General features: G+C 40.9%; 1 protein-coding gene across 2 annotated transcripts in view; it reads left to right on the plus strand.

Moving 5' to 3' along the window:
- The window catches only part of SPRED2 (sprouty related EVH1 domain containing 2), a 256129-nt gene that overhangs the window by 57529 nt on the left and 179578 nt on the right, over positions 1-19022 (plus strand). The gene's annotated exons all lie outside the window — the stretch shown is intronic.

Genomic DNA, 19022 nt, shown 5'->3' on the forward strand with positions numbered 1-19022 from the left:
TTACTTAGGGTGCTCTCCCTAATAATAAAGGTTTTCAATCAATGAACCATAAATGCAAGTTTGAACAGCATTAACATATATAGACAAAAATATTACATTAACTGCAGACAGTGCCCTTCCCTGACCCATAATGTGGAACTGACAGCCAAAGTGTTTGTGCCGCAGGGGGTTGGGCCTACTTGTTCTCAGGACAAAATATACATACAAACGTGTTCCCCTTGACCCCAAACAATATGTCCTGGGTGTCGGGCTATAGGAATTCCACATCCCTGCTCCACGCTATATCAGCAAACCATGGGCTTCAGGCACTACCAAGGTTTACAAATCAGCCTGGTCTCTTTGGACTAGCTGGTGCATGGGAAAATCTGGTAATCCCTTTTCAACGGTCATATCCTTCATTACTAACTTTCTAGCATCCCAAGCGGGTGCAAGTAAGACATATCGTACTGTAACGCTTTATCGATTTGCAATTTCAATTAAGCATCCTTCTATCAATAGAAAGCCAGTTAAGAGAACATCTACTCCTCTTCCGTTTGTTCAAGGGAGTAACATTTTCTAATTCTCCTATTCCAAAATATGGTGAATTATGGGATGTTAACCTGGTTGTTTAGTTAATTTCCCGGCCAGAGAATAATTCTCTTTCTCCAAAAATGCTTTTATCCTAATTGACAATGTTAAGGTGCATAGTCTCCATCAAATGCTTATCTGATTAAAGATTTAGACATTTCTTCTCGCCTTTTCACTCTCATAGGCAGTCTCTTCAACATTAGCAAGCATACCGAAACAAATTTGAATATTGTTTTATCCTTCTTTTCCCAATCAGCCTTGGCTTGTGTGGGAAATTGTCAAAGCCTATGAACAAAAAACGGTACATCTTCAAATGTATTTCATACCCAACTCCTCATTTCCTTCAGAAAGCCTCAGAGATCCCATCTCTTCAACTACCCTTGCCCACTAGGTTAAATGGATTGTGTCCATACACATTTTTGGAGCCCACTCCACTTGGGGAGCTATGGCTTCCAAGGCCTTATGGGCGGGCTTTCGGCTAGAGGACATTCTGAGATCTGCTGACTGGTCTAATGATACAACCTTATGAACCTTTTATTGTAAAACATTCATTAGTGCATCTTGTGCAGTGATTAATATAAGCATTATATGAGCCTCCTGTCTTGCCATAACATTTAGATTTTCCTAGTAATTTATGATGGAAAGTCTAAGTTTTACTAAAGACACAGATGTGAGTATTATCGCACCACAGCAATGTATTGACTGTGTTTTCCCGCTTTAACAGTTTCTTCTATGCCAGCATCTGCAACATATAAAAAGCTCCTGCTTTCCAAGGCTGCCTCGTCTACACCTTTGTTGAAGATGACAACTGATACCCACTCTGACCCTTTTATGTGCTCCGCTCCCTATTCTTGTTCCTTTTGGATGGACTTTGTTCAGGACAGTTTCACACTTATGTTAGTTGTTGCTACTGTATGTTCTGTTTTTCCAATGTTTTCTACCTATTCCTAACTTCATGCATAAGAAAAGAGGGCTGCTTGTAGTCAAGTTGGGTATACTAGTTTGTCACCCATTCCTGATTGGTACTTGGTACTCTGTTTTTCTTTGTTCCCATTGGCCTTTTGTTCCTTGGCCTCATGGGATATGTAGTTTTGTAGTTGCTTTGACTGCTGCTGTTTATAAAAGCAGGTTTAGAGACCACATAGTACTCGCCTTCGTGTCTTTAATAAAATTAAGACTTTCCGTCTTAAATTACTAGGAAAATCTACGTTTTCCCTCTTTTATATTAAAGACATTTCTTTATTTTAACACAGATTTCTACCTTTGGCCAGCTTCATAATATGCAGAAGAGCATTGACTGAGGTCATAGTGCTCTCAGAACACTGTTAACGATCCAAATACCCTCACCACATTGCAGAACACTAAAGTGCATGTGGTAGGATTATTCAGGTTTTACTTAAAATGTGGTTTAGTGCTTGTGCTCTCAGATTTGATTGGCTAATGGAGTAATTAAGAACTTGACAACTTAACACTATTTACAATGTGATATCAGAAATTGGAGGGGTGGCTATGTGGCCTACAGCATACGCTAAGCGAGCATGCAGTGGTAACAGTGCAATTTACTGCCACTTATTCTGCATTTATGGGTTCTTGTGTTGTTTTAAGATCTTGGTCTCAACACACATACATCTATTTTGCTGATGCTGTTGTCCATTCAAATTCAAACACTTCTTACAATTTAAACCTCTTACGATTTAAACCTTCCCATTCTCCTCTTTCGTATTCCTTCAGGAATCTCAGTTTTTGCCCTTAAAAGAATGTCTGAGCTATGCTAATGATGTTTGGGTGGCAGGAATGGTGAGCTTTTCATGAGAAGGGGAAGAATTGTTTCCATGCTTCTGGAAGATTAATATAGTATTAAAGTCCTACAACTGAGGGCTTTGCTGGTCGTATTGGCCATCTACTCAATAGTTCCGAGCCTCCAGGGAACGATGGCCTTTAATAGCAGTTACTGCAATAGGCAGAAGGGCAGTTAAGTCATTTGCACGTTTCACTTGCTGATCGTACAATGTTCTGAATTAACCAAGGAGTTTAGCACTGGTGTGTTCGAGCAGGTCTATAACAGCCATTATTGAATAGTTGGTTGCATCTCCCAGGCAAATATTAATATGCTTTAAAAAGGGTACTCGCACCGCAGTCCAAATGGCAGCATGCTGGCATTTGTGGCGGTACTGCAACACTTGGAGTGGGACGGTTCTTTCAGGCATGTAAAAAGTGAAGTTATCAAATTTGCGCTCACTTTAACTTTCGCGACCGCTTTGCATAGCCAATAGGTCTTGCTTTTGGGACCTTTATTAGTATTTAGTTATGCAACTGTTGCATAGCCAAACACTTATAAGGTCCCAAAGGCGAGACCTATTGGCTATGCCAATGCTTGTTTTTATTTGAAAGGCGGGATTGTGAGGAAATTAGAGTGGACCGTGGATGACGATTTGGGATATATTTTTTAAATTGAGAAGTTAAAAAGGCAGGGCATTTGCTATAAAGGGATTTGAAGACAATACAGCCCGTCTTGAAAATTGCTTGTTGTTCGACTTGTAACCAATGGAGCTTTCTCAACAGGGGGTGATGTGGTAACAGCTAAGCTGTCGAAGATAAGCCTAAGTGCCTGATTTTGGACCAGTTGAAGTCTTCAATTAAGGCCTTTAGAGAGGCCAAGATAAAGAGAGTTGGCATAGTCCATCCTGGAGATGACTAAGGCCAAAATGACCTGCACCTAGGCATCAAATGTTAGGAATCTGCCAATTTTCTTAATTTTGCCTAGCTGTACAAAACAGGAGTCCGTGACTGCTCCCAGTTGTCCGTTCAAAGTCCGATTCCCATCTATGATGACTCCAATACTCTTTTTCTTTTTTTTTTCTATAAACTTTATTTTTGAGTTTACAAAATACCATAAAAAGAAACATTTGACATCAAATCAATATATGTAGGCATATTATTGACATTATCAGTGGCTTATAGGGCAAAAGGTGGCATCCGGGAGGGAGATGTACAGTGGGGAAAGGAGAAAATCATTTACAATCATAACACAGTGAGGGAAGAATCCGGGCACATTGCTAAAGTCCACTGCTCACAGTACTAGGGTCAACTCTCCTGCCCCCCATCGTGATGACTCCAATACTCTTAACAGAATTCTTGGGCTGATGGGGGTGCCCATCGTAGGTGACCAGAAGGAGGGATTCACTGATCCAATATATTGTGAGTAGTGACGATCTGTTTCGTCAGAGTTAAGTTTATGCTGGTTGTTATTCATCCACTCTTGGATGAACAGCATAGTGTTCTGAAAGATTTCCATAGATACGGGGAATGATTGATGGTGAATAGTAACTGCAGATCATCCGCATAATTATAAACTCTGACTTGCCTCTCCTTTAGAGTGCACCAGTTGACGAATGTGCTAATTAAAAAGATGGGGAGACAAAGAGACCACATCAGACATGACCTGTAAATGCCCTGGTAGGTAAGGCAAGTTAATTACTTTGGCGTTGTAGATGTAGCTTTGGAGTCCTTCCTTGCCTCTGTGAATCCTATCACAGTAGCCTGTGATTTACTTCTGAGAGGATACAGATTCAGTAATGTCCTTTTTCTTGTGTCAGTAGAAGACCAGGCACTTTTTCCCATATAACAGTTCTTTGTCTAAATTAACGGTTTACATTTTTCACTTGACCACCTAGAAAATGCTGTCATACATTACTTAGTTTGAACTTTGATACCTTCCTATGTGTCATTTTTCCTAGTTTGATAGTCTCATTCTTCTTTAGTAGTTGACTTTACATCTTTATCGTTAACAATGCCCATGCAAAATATACCAAGTTTATTTTGTTTTTACTCATTTCATTTTTACAGTTTCTACATCCTAAAATAAAATCCAATCTCCGTAGAACATAGGGATAATTTTTTTAAACACTGTCCACTTACATTATTAATATTATATTAATTGTTTAACCAATAACAGGTTATCTTAATCATAAGTGATGTTTGTCATGCCTTAACCACCAACAGAAACAGGCCGTTTTATGTGCAAGTATAGCCTTAATTCAGTTCGCACAACAGACAACAGGAATGTTTTGACATTACTACACATACCTTTTCCATGCAAGCCTTTTTCTCATTGCCTTTACCCCACTGTTGCCTTTAACACACATACCTTTACTGTGCATGGAAAGTATATGTACGGTAATGTTTTTAATTTACGCCTATCCTCCTTTTACCTCTACTTGCCCATGAATCCTAAAATTGCTCATACCTCCCTTTACCTCCGCCCACCACAAAATCCTGAATGTAACCTTCCCAATCTTTACCACCACATCCCCCTAAATGTAACTCTTACTTCCCTTCACCACTACTCATCCCGGAACCCTAACATTACATTTGCATCCCTTTACCACTACCCACTCCTAAAATTACATTCACCGGGGATCAAGCACAATATAAAATAATACAGTTGTTGGGGTTTCTATTTAGAAAATCATATTCCAAGTCAGAATCTGGGTGTGCAGTTTAAAATTAAACTATATAGTGCTGTAATGCATGGAAACATTTCAAAAACACAATAAAGTAGGATGAACATTCCTTCTGATATTCTATGGCCTGAGGCAAGGATTATTTTTGGGTTGGAAGTCATTTAGCATTGGTTCAGTTATGTGGGTAGAGGCTACCAACGTATAGTGATGTAATCTTTTTGTAACAATTGTCGGCTTGCAATGCATGATAAAACCCTAAAAACCTTGGAATTAGCAAGGAAAGGTTCAATGGAGTGCCAGAAAGAAATGTCTCACAATTGGAAATTAACATCTCCAAAGCTTACAATATTTAGTGGAGGGATTTCCCACGTGAACAGACCTCAGAAGGCATTACAAGTAGCGCACTGAGTAATCAACTCCCAAATAGAATCTTGGGATTGTAATATGGAACGGTTTCCAAGGATTTGTAACATGAGTTACTCCTCTTTTGACTTTTGTTTCACGTGTCTTGGATATGGAGCTAATTGCTATATTTGATAAATCTGTAGTTAAAATGTGGCAGTTGCCTAGATGATAGTCAAAAATATATTTTCAACCACCTAGCTTTTGCCTTTTGGACAGCTTTAACTGATTTCAACACAAGTTGCTTTGCCGAAGATTTCACCCATAAGACCTCAGATTAAGTGACCTTGTTAATAAACATTTTGTGATCATTCGAGAAAAAATGCTAAAGGCTACAGATTCTCATTGACATGCTGAAGCCAGTCCCACAGAATGGTAGATCTTAAAATAAACTATAAAGACCGTTAATATTTCAAAAGCAGCTCATTAACCATGCCTGCATTACTACCAACCCCATCAACAGAAATCCGGCTCCGGCCTGTGAGAGAATCGGCAAGAGTAGGGCATGAAGTTATCAGAACTTTGCCAGCTCTGGGAGGCCATACTATTCGTATTAAAGCACTCTACAATTGTCTCTAAAAGTAGTATCTCTGGAAGGTATGAATTTTGATCACCAGTCATTATCAATTCCAGATCAGTGTGGTGTATGGCACATCAATGGCATCATAATCCATTGTTTAAACCGATAAACACAAATTAATTGAGGGGTTAAAACTTTGTTTGGGACACACTTAAATGGTAGGCAGTATACATCCGTTTATTTTACATAGAAATTATTTGTTATTCCAGAATTACTTTTGCAAATGATGCAAATGATCAAGGTGAAATGAAAGATAATATTTATAACCAGTTAAGGTGCTAAATTACTTTACATTGTAATCTGTACTTAGTTCATTCTAATAGATTTTAATGAAGGTGTAAATGTTCAATTAAATATGCATACTAGGACGTATTATAGCAGTTCCATGGTAAAATATCATTTTGGGATGCAGGGTGTTTAGATTTTACTTTGGTGGTATACCGCTAGACTCGGTAATCACTGCTTTGTTTGCTTGTCATCATCACTGACCGTATGAGAGTTTAAGCCACAGCAAATTTCTGTCTGACGGCTAAATGGCCAAATAAAATCTGCCCACAGGTGCTCAATCAATCAGTCCTAGCATTTGTAAAGGGCACTACTTACCCGTGAGGGTCTCAAGGCGCTGGGGTGTGGGGAACGACGCTATTGCTCGAAAAGCCAGGTGTTGAGGAGTCTTCTGAAGGTCAGTAGATCTTGGGTGCTGGTCTCAGAATTCCTCTCTAGTTGTCCTCAGTTTTTGACAATATATTAGATAATCCTCTTACCTGTCTATAGTCTGTGTTTTTTTTTTTTTTTTTAAATCCCAAATTCATGTCTGACTTGTGCAGGGGATGCATGTATTGGAAGGGCAAACATTTGCTTATATGAATTGGTGATGGTTTTGCCCACCATTATTGTGTCATGCAAAGCCTCGCTGTCATAAGGAATAGTAGGTGACTTGCTGCGGTGACTTTCACCATAGGAACTAAAGTGGGTACTCTTAATTATTTGTAGAGCGAAATAAATATGTTGCCGTTAAGGCACATGCTTAGGATACAGTGAAATGTCAGTCGTAGTATTCCCAAGTATAACTAAAAAGGGGGAGAAATGCTGGATGGATTTCACCATTGCACATTGCCTACTATCTAGTGTGCTATGGTGCAAACGTGCAAGATGAAGTCATGGCAAGCTCCATCATAATGGCTTCCAATGTTGTAGGCAGCCCAAGATCCAGCAAGTGTCAGCATTTTGGGGTTTCACAATTCGATTGATGCTTATAAAATTGATCACAGCCAACCATTGGTGTAAATATTAAGTCCGTATTGCTGTAACGTTGGCAGTGTAAGCAAAGGGTAACCTAAGTAGCACTTGTTAAATTAAATTGAGAATTCTTCACAATATTTAGCAGCAGCCTTTTACACCCAAGCATTGTTTTCTACAAAAGCCTACTGTTGTATGTAGGACCAAGATTTCGGGTTGACTTTACTGTGACCAGTCTAAGGACCCCTTACTATCCAGAAGCTAGGATCCCTTAGATTGTAACTATTCAGAAATCATTATTCGGATTCTGTGAAGATTATTTAAAGTTAATTCGTAATGATTCAAGTAACCAGGCCGTTAAAATTACATACGCAAATAAAGGCTTATAAAGCGCGTGAATGCCTAATGGCGTCTTGCCGCTTACGTTCTCAGAAAGCCATGGAGCAAACCAACACAGGACTTATTTAATGAGGTAGGAAAAAACAAAGTATTAATGTTTTCCTGAAGGTTGTCAGATTAGATTGAGATGTTAAATGAAAGGGCAAGGAATTCTAAAGTTTGCAGGGAGAGTAAGAAAAACTCCGATCTCCCCATCTTGCTTTATTGATTCTTGAAAGAGCTATCAGCTTAGCTGAACTAGTTAGTGGTAAGTGTAGCTCAGTGCAAATGTCTGTATTCAGTTTTATGGGATCATTTATGTGGACCTTTTTTAAGTCTGGGATATTGTCAAATGAGTCCCATTTTACCTGATAAACAAAAACATTTTGAGCAGCACTCAAAGCTGATGGGTGATGACATGAGCATGAGCTCTGCTACTTTTTAAAAGCTTAGAGTAATGTCTGTCGCTTTAGAATGAGATAATTTGAAGCACAGTCAGATGTTGGCAGCATGAGGAGAACCTATACAACAGTTTTAAAGGCACTTATTCCCCTTACTCCTCTGAGGCTGAAAGAGGACACCTTTTGAACAGGGATTTGCATTGTATGGCTCTGTTATGTTACCAAAGGTGGACTGATCATGGCTAGAACCCTAAACAATCTGGCACCCTGCGCATGCAAAGAGGAGGTACAAAGTATGTGATAGGTTGCTGCCCTGGTCAAACAAGGCTGTCCTGGTATGCCCAATGTTATCCTCCTGTCTTCACCCCACCCTGCACCTCCAATCCTTTCTTTTAGATCCAAGAAATCTTCACTGTTTCTGGAAAAATGAGATACCATGCTCCTTCCCTTCTTCATTTTCTTTCCATGTTGTTACATGTTTATCACTAGTATCGATCACATTTAAGGGCCAGAAATGATCCACCCAAGCTATAATGAGCACCATTGTTACTATATAGTATTTTATTATTCCTTTACTTACCAGACACTCACAAAGAACTCTATCATCACTTCATGAGGGTCTTCTATGTTTTTTCAATTCTGCAAGATGCTGTTGGCAAGGTGCTGAAACTGTTTGAATGGTTGCAAGGGTGGCTGGCAGGTCGAACTTAATAGACTTGCTCCAAGTCCTCGAGAGTGGCCCTGGCGTGAAATGCTGTTAATTATATGAACTACAAAAGTTACTTCTATGGCAAATTCTATCTTGTGTTTTGGGGCAAGTCCCACAACATTTGACTAATGTTAGCATCCGTCTATTCTGCCTAGGATATATCGATGCTAGCCAGCATCCACTGCAAGAATGCCTAATTACCCACTCAGTGCTTTTTCCCCAGGCAGTTCACCTCTGGGGCATTATGATGTCCCACTTGAAACAAATTAAGAAGAGGCAAACCTCTTGGCTTTCTAAAAGTGGGGGCAGTTGTATTATGGGTTCGTAAGCAGGGAATGATATATGCAGTTGAACGAGGAGTCATCTCCTTGTTTAAAGAATTGTTGGTTGGCACACAGAGTGACAGAGAATTATGAGGTTATCTGAATGGTTTTTGCATGTTATCGGAGTATTGCAAGCAGACCGAGATTCATGGGAAGGAAAGCATGAGAGCAGAGGAGTGGAAACGCATGTGAACAATCTAAAATGGCGTTGACTGTTTAAAGTTGGTCCTCCCAGCAACCTGTAAATATTTGTGAATGGGGCGATATATGTTTTTAGGTCTCGCCTGCACCAGCGCATGCGCTGGTCTGGCGAGACTTATTGAGAGGGCTCCAAAAAGTGCTACCTGGCCAGCCTAGAGCTACAGTGCATGTGCCCGGGCGCGCGCGCCACGCTTTACCGCGATTACTTTCACTTTCGCGCCTGCACGGCCGCTTTGATGTTTGATGGTGATCGCGATCACTTTCGCGGCCGCACGGCCGCTTTGCATAGCCAATAGGTCTCGCTTTTGGGACCTTATAAGTATTTAGTTATGCAACTGTTGCATGGCTAAACACTTATAAGGTCCCAAAGGCGAGACCTATTGGCTATGACAATGCTTGTTTCCAATTGAACTCTACTCCAACCTCCAATCTTGCAATAGAGAGCAGCGTTTGTCAATGTGAGCACAGAGAGAGAATGGTGCCAAAAACTAAAATGGTTTTCCAATGAAACTGTGAGCGATGTATGTAAAACAAAGATATTGTGGTCAACCGTGCACATATATTGCGTTCTCAGATATTTCGAATTTAAGGGGTAGTACTTCCTCTTCTCTTGTACAGGCCAGCCTCATAAATGGTTACGAGCTTGAGAAATAACACAGGTTAACTTTGTACAATGGAATTAATTATCCGTTTTATGTCACAATCATGGGCTTGGCTTGACCGCCATCATTGAACAGAATGTTACTGAACAACAGAAAGGATACCTTCTTTTCAGAACAAGTCCTACGTTATTTATGATCTTTGTGAAGATCTGAAATATTTCTTTGCCAAGCTGTCTAATAAGGTTTTTGTGGTTTTCCCTTTCCTCTCTGAATCAGAAAAAAGGCTTGCCACTAGTGTAACTTATAAAAAGAATATTGTTTAGAATGGATTTTCACTTTTCTGTCTTAAATAAAAATGCTACATTGGGAACGGTGAGTCAGTTGTCTCCCATGCGTTCCCATTTTAAAAACTTGAAAGCGCCGCTATTGCTCATCAATTATATGACTCCATTCCTAAAAAGTGGTTCCAATTATCAATCATTCAGTCATCAGTATTTGTAGAGCCCTGCTATTCACCTGCAAGAGTAGCCAGGTGCTGTGTTGATGGGCTCCGTCGAAAAGCCAGTTTTGAGTCTTTTCCTGAATTCCGCCAGAGAGGGTGCTGACCGATGGTGGAGGGGAAGGTTGTTCCAGGACTTGACAGTGAGGTAGGAGAAGGTACGGCCTTCACTTAAACTTCAGCAGATGCATGGTGTCTGTGCGAGGGAGGCTGAGTTAAGGTTTCCGGAGAGTTGGTGGAACTTCAGGCGGTGGTTGATGTATGCTGGTCCTTGGTCATGGAGGGTTTCATAGGCATGTCTCAGCATCTTGAATTGGCATCCTTTCTGGTCATGGAGCCAATGGACGTTCCTGAGGTGGGGGTGATGACGCTCTGTCTGGGCAGGTTTAGGATGAGTCTGGCTCCTGAGTTCTGTATCGTCAGGATTTGAGAAGTTGTTCCTGCATACAGTGCATATATGTAGTCCAGCCGGCTGGTGACTAGGACTTGAGTGACGGTTTTTCATGTACCGATGGGGAGCCATTTAAAGATCCTTCGAAGTATGTGGAAGCAGGCGGCAGAGACTGTGTTGATCTGTTGTTTTATGATTCCCAATCCAAGATGAAGCCACGGTTGTGTGCATGGTCTTTCGGTGTGGGAGAGGCTCCGAGTCCTGTGGTCCACCAGGTGTTTCACGAGGAGGCATTGTTCCCAAAGATCAGCACTTTGGTCTTGTCCGTGTGAAGCTTGAGACAGTTGGTCTTCATCGAGTCAATGTTCGTCATGCAGATGTGGAAGTTGGTTCCCATGCTGGTGGGGGTCTACTGAGAATGAGTGGATGAGCTGGGTGTCGTTGGCCCAGAATATGATGTTGAGGTTGTGGTTCTGACTATTTTGGCCAGGCCCGTCATGTGTGTGTTGAAGAGGGTAGGGCTGAGGGAGGAGCCTTAAGGGACACCGCAGAGGGTGCTCTTTAGTTCCAAGGTAAACGGTGGCAGGCAGATTCTCTGGGTTTGTCCTGTGAGAAAGTATGCAATCCATCTGAGGCTGTTGCCCTGTATCCTGATGTTGTGAAGTCTATTGAGAAGTGTGTAGTGGGATACAATGTTGAATGCTGCTGAGAGGTTGAGGAGGATCATGGCTGCTGATTCTCCCCTGTCTAGTAGGGTACAGATGTCGTCGGTGGCTTTGTTGTGTCTTCCGGTCTTGGCTTGGTCGATGGAGGTAACTGTCGGCGCAGTTGGTAATTCAGATTGTACATTTTTGGACAGCCTGTTCCAGGTTAGTTGTGGAGTCGGGCTGGGCGGTGTTGAGGCCGTCCGTCCATTGTATCTGTCACTTTTTCCATCTGCGGCAGGAGTAGCTGGGAGGCCTGGTGGCAGTGCATGGGGATCCTGCGATGGTGAAGTGGGCGATTGTGTGGTCGGTCCAAGTGGGTTCTGTGGCATGGCTGTATTTGACTCGTTGGCTGTGAAGATCGAGTCAAACGTGTGTCCTGCACTGTGTGTGGGGTTGGTGACCAGCTGGGTGAGGCCAATATTGCTCATGCATTTCAGGAGGTTGGTGCAGTTGGGGGGCGTCAAGTTGGAATTTGAGGTCGCTGAGGAAAATGTAGTGCTTGGAGTCTATAGCGGGCGGTGAAGTCGGTGATGGTGTGTCAGAAGCTGGGGCATGATCCTGGGGGTCTGTAGGGGAGGGTGCCCCTGGTGTGAGCCACATTGTCTTTAGGAGCGGCAGGTAGGGGCTATTTTCTGAACGCAAAAGCCATCTTGGAGAGGATGATTCGCCCAGTAAAAATCAACCTTGTTCTGCATGAAATGCTTCCTTGAAGTATTATCTGAATAATTATACTTGTAAGTTAGTGTCTTTCAGGACACAATGTTGCAAAAGCATGCTCATTTAAAAATGTGAAGCAAGTGATTTTATCAAGGGCTTTTACCCATTCTCTGTTGGGTAAATGTGATGGTACATATTGGGAAAGACTTTTATGAAACCACCCATTTTGCCTATCAGTGGAAAAATCAAAAGTAGCCAAAATATCAAATATGATTTAGAAATTTTCTGATTCTCTGTATCTTATCAAATATTTCAACAAGACCAAAAACATGCTTCAAAACCCAGCATCTTTAGACCAAAGACCACAAAACTAGAAAAAAAAGCAAAAGAAGAAGAAACAATATTTTAGTGACATCCCTAAACAACAAAACCCAAGCACAATAATGTTAGCCCAGTCTTTCTTGCTGCTACCTTGTATAACAAAGTTACTTCCCCTTCAGGAAGAAATAAAAATGACTCTTTCATTCTCCTTTTCCTTTCTTTGAGTGGCAATTAGTTTGAGATTGTGCAGGTGTTTTTTCAGTGCTTATATATTTACACTGGTGAGGGCTATTTTTCCTTCTGTGGAGTTTTATCCGTTGTTATAGGTTTAAACCTAAAACAGGAGAGCCTAATTATGATGATCACGCTTTGAGGACTTAGTGGCTTTGTACGCTCCCCTTGGAAAGCACTCTGAAAGGGACTCTCCTGCACTCAGTAGGAAATCAGGGGTGTGGAATTCCTGTCACCTAACATGGTTTGGGATCAAGTACACCAAGTTGTTTTTATGATTTTGTCCAATGGACAAGTTGGCCCAGCCATGTGTAGCACAATTGTAATGTCTACTACTTTAACAGTACCATTGTATGGATCTGTGAAAGAGGATTGTCTGCAACTAAATCAAGATTCATGTCCATAAGTCTTAAGTTTTTCAAACTTGTAAATAAGGTTTAATGATACAAAGCCTTTACTAATAGTTTGAGCACTGCAAGGAAATGCAATGAGGTGTGAGCTTGGCTTACATTACTTACTGACAGCGGTTCCAGTATAAAAATGTATACTTGAAAACAAAAAACAAAATGCGGCTGACCAGGGTTCAGCACCTCAGTTCTAACGTTTAAAGGAAAGTACAAAATCTGTGCAACTACTTCCGGAGTCCTCCGCACTTCCACTCCACTGGAAACCAGATAGATTAATTCATACAAAAAGGGAAGGTGCACCAATGAAAGTCAGTAGGCTTCAAATCAATTCAAGAGTATATCCTTTATTGCTTTGTAGTGTTAAAAGTAATCATCAGCCAACGTGTTTCGTTCTCAAGGAACTTCGTCAGGGCTCAAATTCAAAAGGAAGTCCAATTGACATATGTGTTTTAGTCGGTAGAATTCAATTGGCGAGAAGTATAAGTTTCTCTCCGATATTCAAAAGAACCGAATTTTAGGTAGGTAGTCCCTCGCAATTTTGCTTAATATATAGGGCAAGTATAGATGTCTGTGGTCCTGAATAGTAACGACGTACCGACTAGCAGAATCCCTCGTCCACAGTGTAAAAGGTTTTCGCCAATTGAATTAAAATAAAAAGAATACCTTGGCATGGTGGTATTGGTTCTACTTCTGCTTCAGGAGGGCCCCTGGGAAGCTCATGGTGTTAGATTTTCAAGGTGTGTTATTTCATATCTCAGTCCCAAACACTGCAGATTCCTGTGTCTTGTGTCAAAGTGTCTTTTGGGGTTAAAGTTAGACTTGAATATCTTTATTTTGTAATTTTTTTTTTTTTTTTTTAATATTTTTATTGTTCATCATCAGAAAAATGAAGTGTAAACAATCAGTTGCTTTGACATATATATCTAATGCACCAGAAATCCTTCAATTAAGGCTTAGTCTCTTAAATTAAACAACATGATACAATACATAATTTAATTATAATTACCGAAAAAAGAAAAGTTGAAAGATCTGAAAATGGAGGGGAAAAAAAAAATAGATAAAATAAAAGTAAAGAAACATAAAAGTAAAAGTCGAGCAATTTCAACACCGCCAACTTTAGTCCTGACAGAGAAAGCATGTACCTATCCCCTTTTAGATTAACCATCTAATTTAAGTTTCCATTTTTCAACTGGGCCCCATACCCGTTTCCCAAGCTGTCTTGCATTCACACCTTTTTTTTTCATATAAAGATTTCTCTAGGATGTAGATAGCTAATAATTTTGAGAGCCATTGTTGAAACGAAGGGGGGTTAGAGTCTTTCCATACCGTTGCGATACAAAGCCGGCTCAGCGTCATTGCAATAAACAAAAATTCTTGATGGGGTATCTCCTGTCCCTCCTTTGCCACCCCAAGAACCATAATCTCATTAGTTAACTTAATCGAAATCTCCAATTCATCTTTAAAGAAATTTTCCATTGCTAGTTTAAAGGGATCTAGATTAGGGCAAGCTGCAAACATATGTGTCGTGTCTGCCTCCAAGCTCTGACATCTTGGGCAGGAGATCTCAATCGTACCACCCCAGCGAGCTATTCTATGTGGTGTGTAATATAGTTCATGCAAGGTCTTCTATTATTGTGCTTGCAGGTTTGCAACCTTCTAGATAGAATTTTCAAGCCGAAGTGATTTTTCACCCTCATTCCCGACTAGATCTAATTTAGTTCTCCATTTATCAAATATCTTTCCTCTATCATCCTCATTATACTCGCACAATGCACCATAAAGTTTAGAGATTGAACATCCCTCATCATCTCAAACAAATTCCATCAGATCTACCCTAGTATACTTACAATTACCTGCCTGTTTCCTCTGCAAAACTGATCTTATCTGTAAGTATTTAAAAAAATCTCCCCGATCCAAATTATATAGCTGTTGCGCCCTTTCAAATGATATTAACCCTGACTGATCCGTGATATCTCCAATTGTACCAACCCCGAGATTATCCCACCGCCTCATCACTTGATCATGGAATACTTCTGGGAGGAGTTCATTCATATATAAAGGGGTATAGAAATTCATTCTCCCTAATTTAATTTTCTTCCGGATTATTGACCAAACTGAGATGGCCGCCCCCAACAGCTTGAACTTTGTTCTTTTGTAGTAGTTTAACTCCTTGAATGTGAGAAGTCCCTTATTAGAGTCCAAAACCAGGAGATCATATATATCCGGAATGCCAACACTACCCCTCCAGATGTCTTTCGTATGCCCGCCGAGGAGTCCTTTACAATACTGAAGGACTGACGCAAAATAATAAGCCTTAAAGTCAGGTACTGCAAGGCCCCCCGGTCTTTAGAAAGTGCCATCATCTTTATGGCTCTGCGAGTTCTGCCCTTAGCCCATATGAAGCGATTACAAATCCCCTCTATTTCCTTAAACCAATTATTAGAAAATGATAAAGGAATTGTACGGAATAAATATAAAATCTTGGGCAAAAACAGCATCTTATTAACATTGCAGCGGCCTATGATTGTTAGGCGTAAATTGTCCATCCTATCTAAGTCTAATTTTGCCTTTTTGATTACTGGGGTCAGATTTTCCTCCACAACCTTAGATAGGTCAGATGTTATAGTAACTCCCAAATAAACCGCGGACTCTACAACTCATTCATCGTTGATCGCAGCAAATTGATTTACAACTATTTGTGTTTTTCCTTGATTTAATTTATACCCTGACAGAAGTCCGTATTTTTTAGCCTCATTCATGTGTCTAATAAATGAGTCTATACAACAGGCGAAAAAGCTTTCGATAGGGTCTCGTGGGGTTTTCTTTGGGCAACAATGTATAAATATAATTTTGGGAAAATATGCATAGGAGCATTAAAAGCCCTTTATAGCAGTCCGAGCATTAGACTGAGAGTGGGGGGGGGGGGAGTTGAGCGAGGCAATAAAAATTGAGCGTGGGACTAGGCAAGGATGCCTCTGCTCCCCTCTACTATTCGCCTGTTATATAGACTCATTTGAATATCTTTTTCAAGTAGAAAGCCAGGGTTATGACCTTTCTGTGACGCCAGGGTAACAAACTTTTTCCTAACTGGATGACCGCTTGATCAAAGAAAGGCCTTACTCAGCAGCTGAAAAATCCATGGGAAATTTCCTACGCTTTTCCGCAAATCACAAACCGCTCTCGGTCATTTCATCCACTTCTATACAATTCAAACAGTATTGGACACAACAGTAGGGTAAGTGTATGTCACGAAAGGGAATCCTTGGACTTTCAAATCTTGCAAAACAAGTGAAGAATATTAAAGGCATCAAAATCAGTCTAGTCAAATCTCTACTAGATGTGAAATCATCCGACATTCCTTTAATTCCAAACTCTTGACTACACCCCTTCCAGGAGGAGTTTGGGTGATAGTGGTTTTGGGATCATTCAGCAACTATGTGAGGATTAATCCAGCAATGGGAACTGCATGCTCCTGGTATCTCTCACAGTTCAACATAGCAGTAGCCATGACCTTTTTGCAGGAACTTGCAGTTTGTCTTAACTATGGAGGATTCTATGGATGGGGCGCACCCACTTGCTAGACTTGAAAACAAGGGCACACTAGTCTCGCCAAGAGAAGGAACTACATATCACCATACTGGAGCTAAAAGCATTCAGGAGAAACCGTTATTCTTTCCTTAGAAAGTTTGCGCTCTAGATTTCTCTTGAACATACCAACACCACATTGATGTTCTAACATGAACAAGCACGGTGGGACAAAGTCAGCATGCTTGTCAGAAAAAGCACAACACCTGTAAAACCTGGCTCTCAGTCATGGTATATCCATGTAGGGCCAGCATCTGCCTGGGGCCTGTGTAGATCGACTCTTCCACACTGTAATGACTAGCCAAGAGTGGAAACTGAACCAGATTGACAGTTTCAGCTTTAGGGCCATCTGAACTTGGAACTGGTTGCCACAGCGAATAACAAGAAATGCTGGTAATGGGGGACTGGGGTGAGGGAAAGCTTTTCTGCTGCTTCCCCTTATCCTGCGGGTGATCAGGAAGCTAAGGGGGAAACTAGTTGTCTGATCATGTCATCGGCCAGACCCACCAACACTGACACGTGGACATTCGTTTGACAGAAGCCGTCACAAGCATTCCGTTTGGCACACAGCCAGATCATCTAACCATAAACAAATATTCTTCCTTATGATCCAAAATGTCTTTGTCCGCATATCTCCTGAGCACCTAGCTACATTAGGTATTTCTCCAAGATTTAGGGACACCCAGAGCCAAGCGCGAGCCGTGCCTACTTGCAAGACTTATTAGGCCAAATGTTGAATTTTTTTTGTTCCCCATCGTCTTTAATCTTAAAGTCTATATTTAGCATTGTAATTTATACATCAAATCCTTTTGTATCTCCTACAGCATGCCTAGTCAGTTTTCTTAGGTCACCTGGCAATCATTTCATGGTTTTTCAGAACATCTGATGTGTGTTTTTCTGTGAGAGTTGTCAAGTAATTCTCCAATGACTGCTCAGCACTAATGCAAGCTCCAGCAATCACATGGAAGATCAAAACAATAAGACAAATCATTAAAAGTCCATTTCAACTGATTTATGGAGCTGACATGGTTCTGTCATGGAAAGCAGTAACTCTATTGGTGCTGACGTCTGCTTCCCGGAAGAGTGTAATCTAAGCATTTATAGTCGGGGACCCATTCCTGTTGTTCGATATGGACAAGGTAGTCATAAGAACAAATCAGAAATTAATACCCAAAGTTCCAACAGATTTCATCTGAATGAAACTTAATTATGAAAGCATTTATTTGTTAAATAATCCAACTGTAGCACCAGAGCGATCACTCCATTCCTTGAATATTTACAGATGGCTTGAGACGTATAATAACAAGTAAGTGTCAAGAAGATGTGTCAACCATTTGCCTAGTACAGCCATCTACAAAACTGGTTGCCCCTTTACAAGCAGCTCGTAGCAAAATGGCTCTAAGACTACTCTGTGCAACAGAAACTCTTTTCATCTCAGCAATAGAAAAAAAGTGTATCCTTAAAGATGGCATTCTATGTTGGAGTGACTTTGACCGTCATCTGCAGGGCAGTGATGTTGAAGAACTGATGTGCTTTGATCGCTGCTGCCTGGATTCGGAAACAGAAATAATTTAACAGTTGAGCATTCAGTTTTCATGCTTTCATAAATTAATGTTAACCTATTTGGTATGATCTGAAGTATGCAAATCTATGCATGCTCCAGTGCAATAGAAGAAGCTGGTTAAATACTTGTAACTACAGTTCTCCTGCATTGGTGTCTTCCATAGATTCACATACTACACACACCCCACCTTGGCTGTCACCCACTCATGCTTTGTATCCGTCCACATTATGCCACAAAATTTGGCGTACCGTTGCTGTGAAATTTGGAGAATTGTTGTTAAAACAAACTATGGGTATGGTGGACTTGAGGCGAAGTGCTGTGCATAGTTCTTACCTCCTATTGGCTACTGGTTAGGTGTTTTTTGTCTGAAGCTTATCGTCTTCTAAAGTTGCAGTATCTTGATCTATTTTAGGCCTTTTTAGGTCTCGCCTGAGCCAGCGCTTTATTAAGTGGGTTTTGGAAGTGCAAACTAGTGGCTTTTGTCAGGCCTCCAGCTACAGTGCATGTGCGCCGGGTGCGCGCACCATTTGTCAGCCTGCGTGCCTCTCTCCGCCTTAGTGCGCGCAGAATGCCCTACCCCCCTCCCTTATCCCACTTCCTGCTTGTTTCCATAAATATCCTGCAGCGTTTTTAAATAAACTTTCATTCAAAGCTATTGCAGCTATTTTAAATAAAGTTTCTGTCACTTGCCTCTCCCCCTACTTTCGTTCCTCTCTTTGTCACCCCTTACTTTCTTTCCCCTTTCATTCTTCCTGTTCACTCCTCACCTCACTCCTCTCTGAATCTTTTTCTCTC

Source organism: Triturus cristatus, chromosome 6 (genome assembly GCF_964204655.1).
Source record: "Triturus cristatus chromosome 6, aTriCri1.1, whole genome shotgun sequence".
Taxonomy (NCBI): Eukaryota; Metazoa; Chordata; class Amphibia; order Caudata; family Salamandridae; genus Triturus; species Triturus cristatus.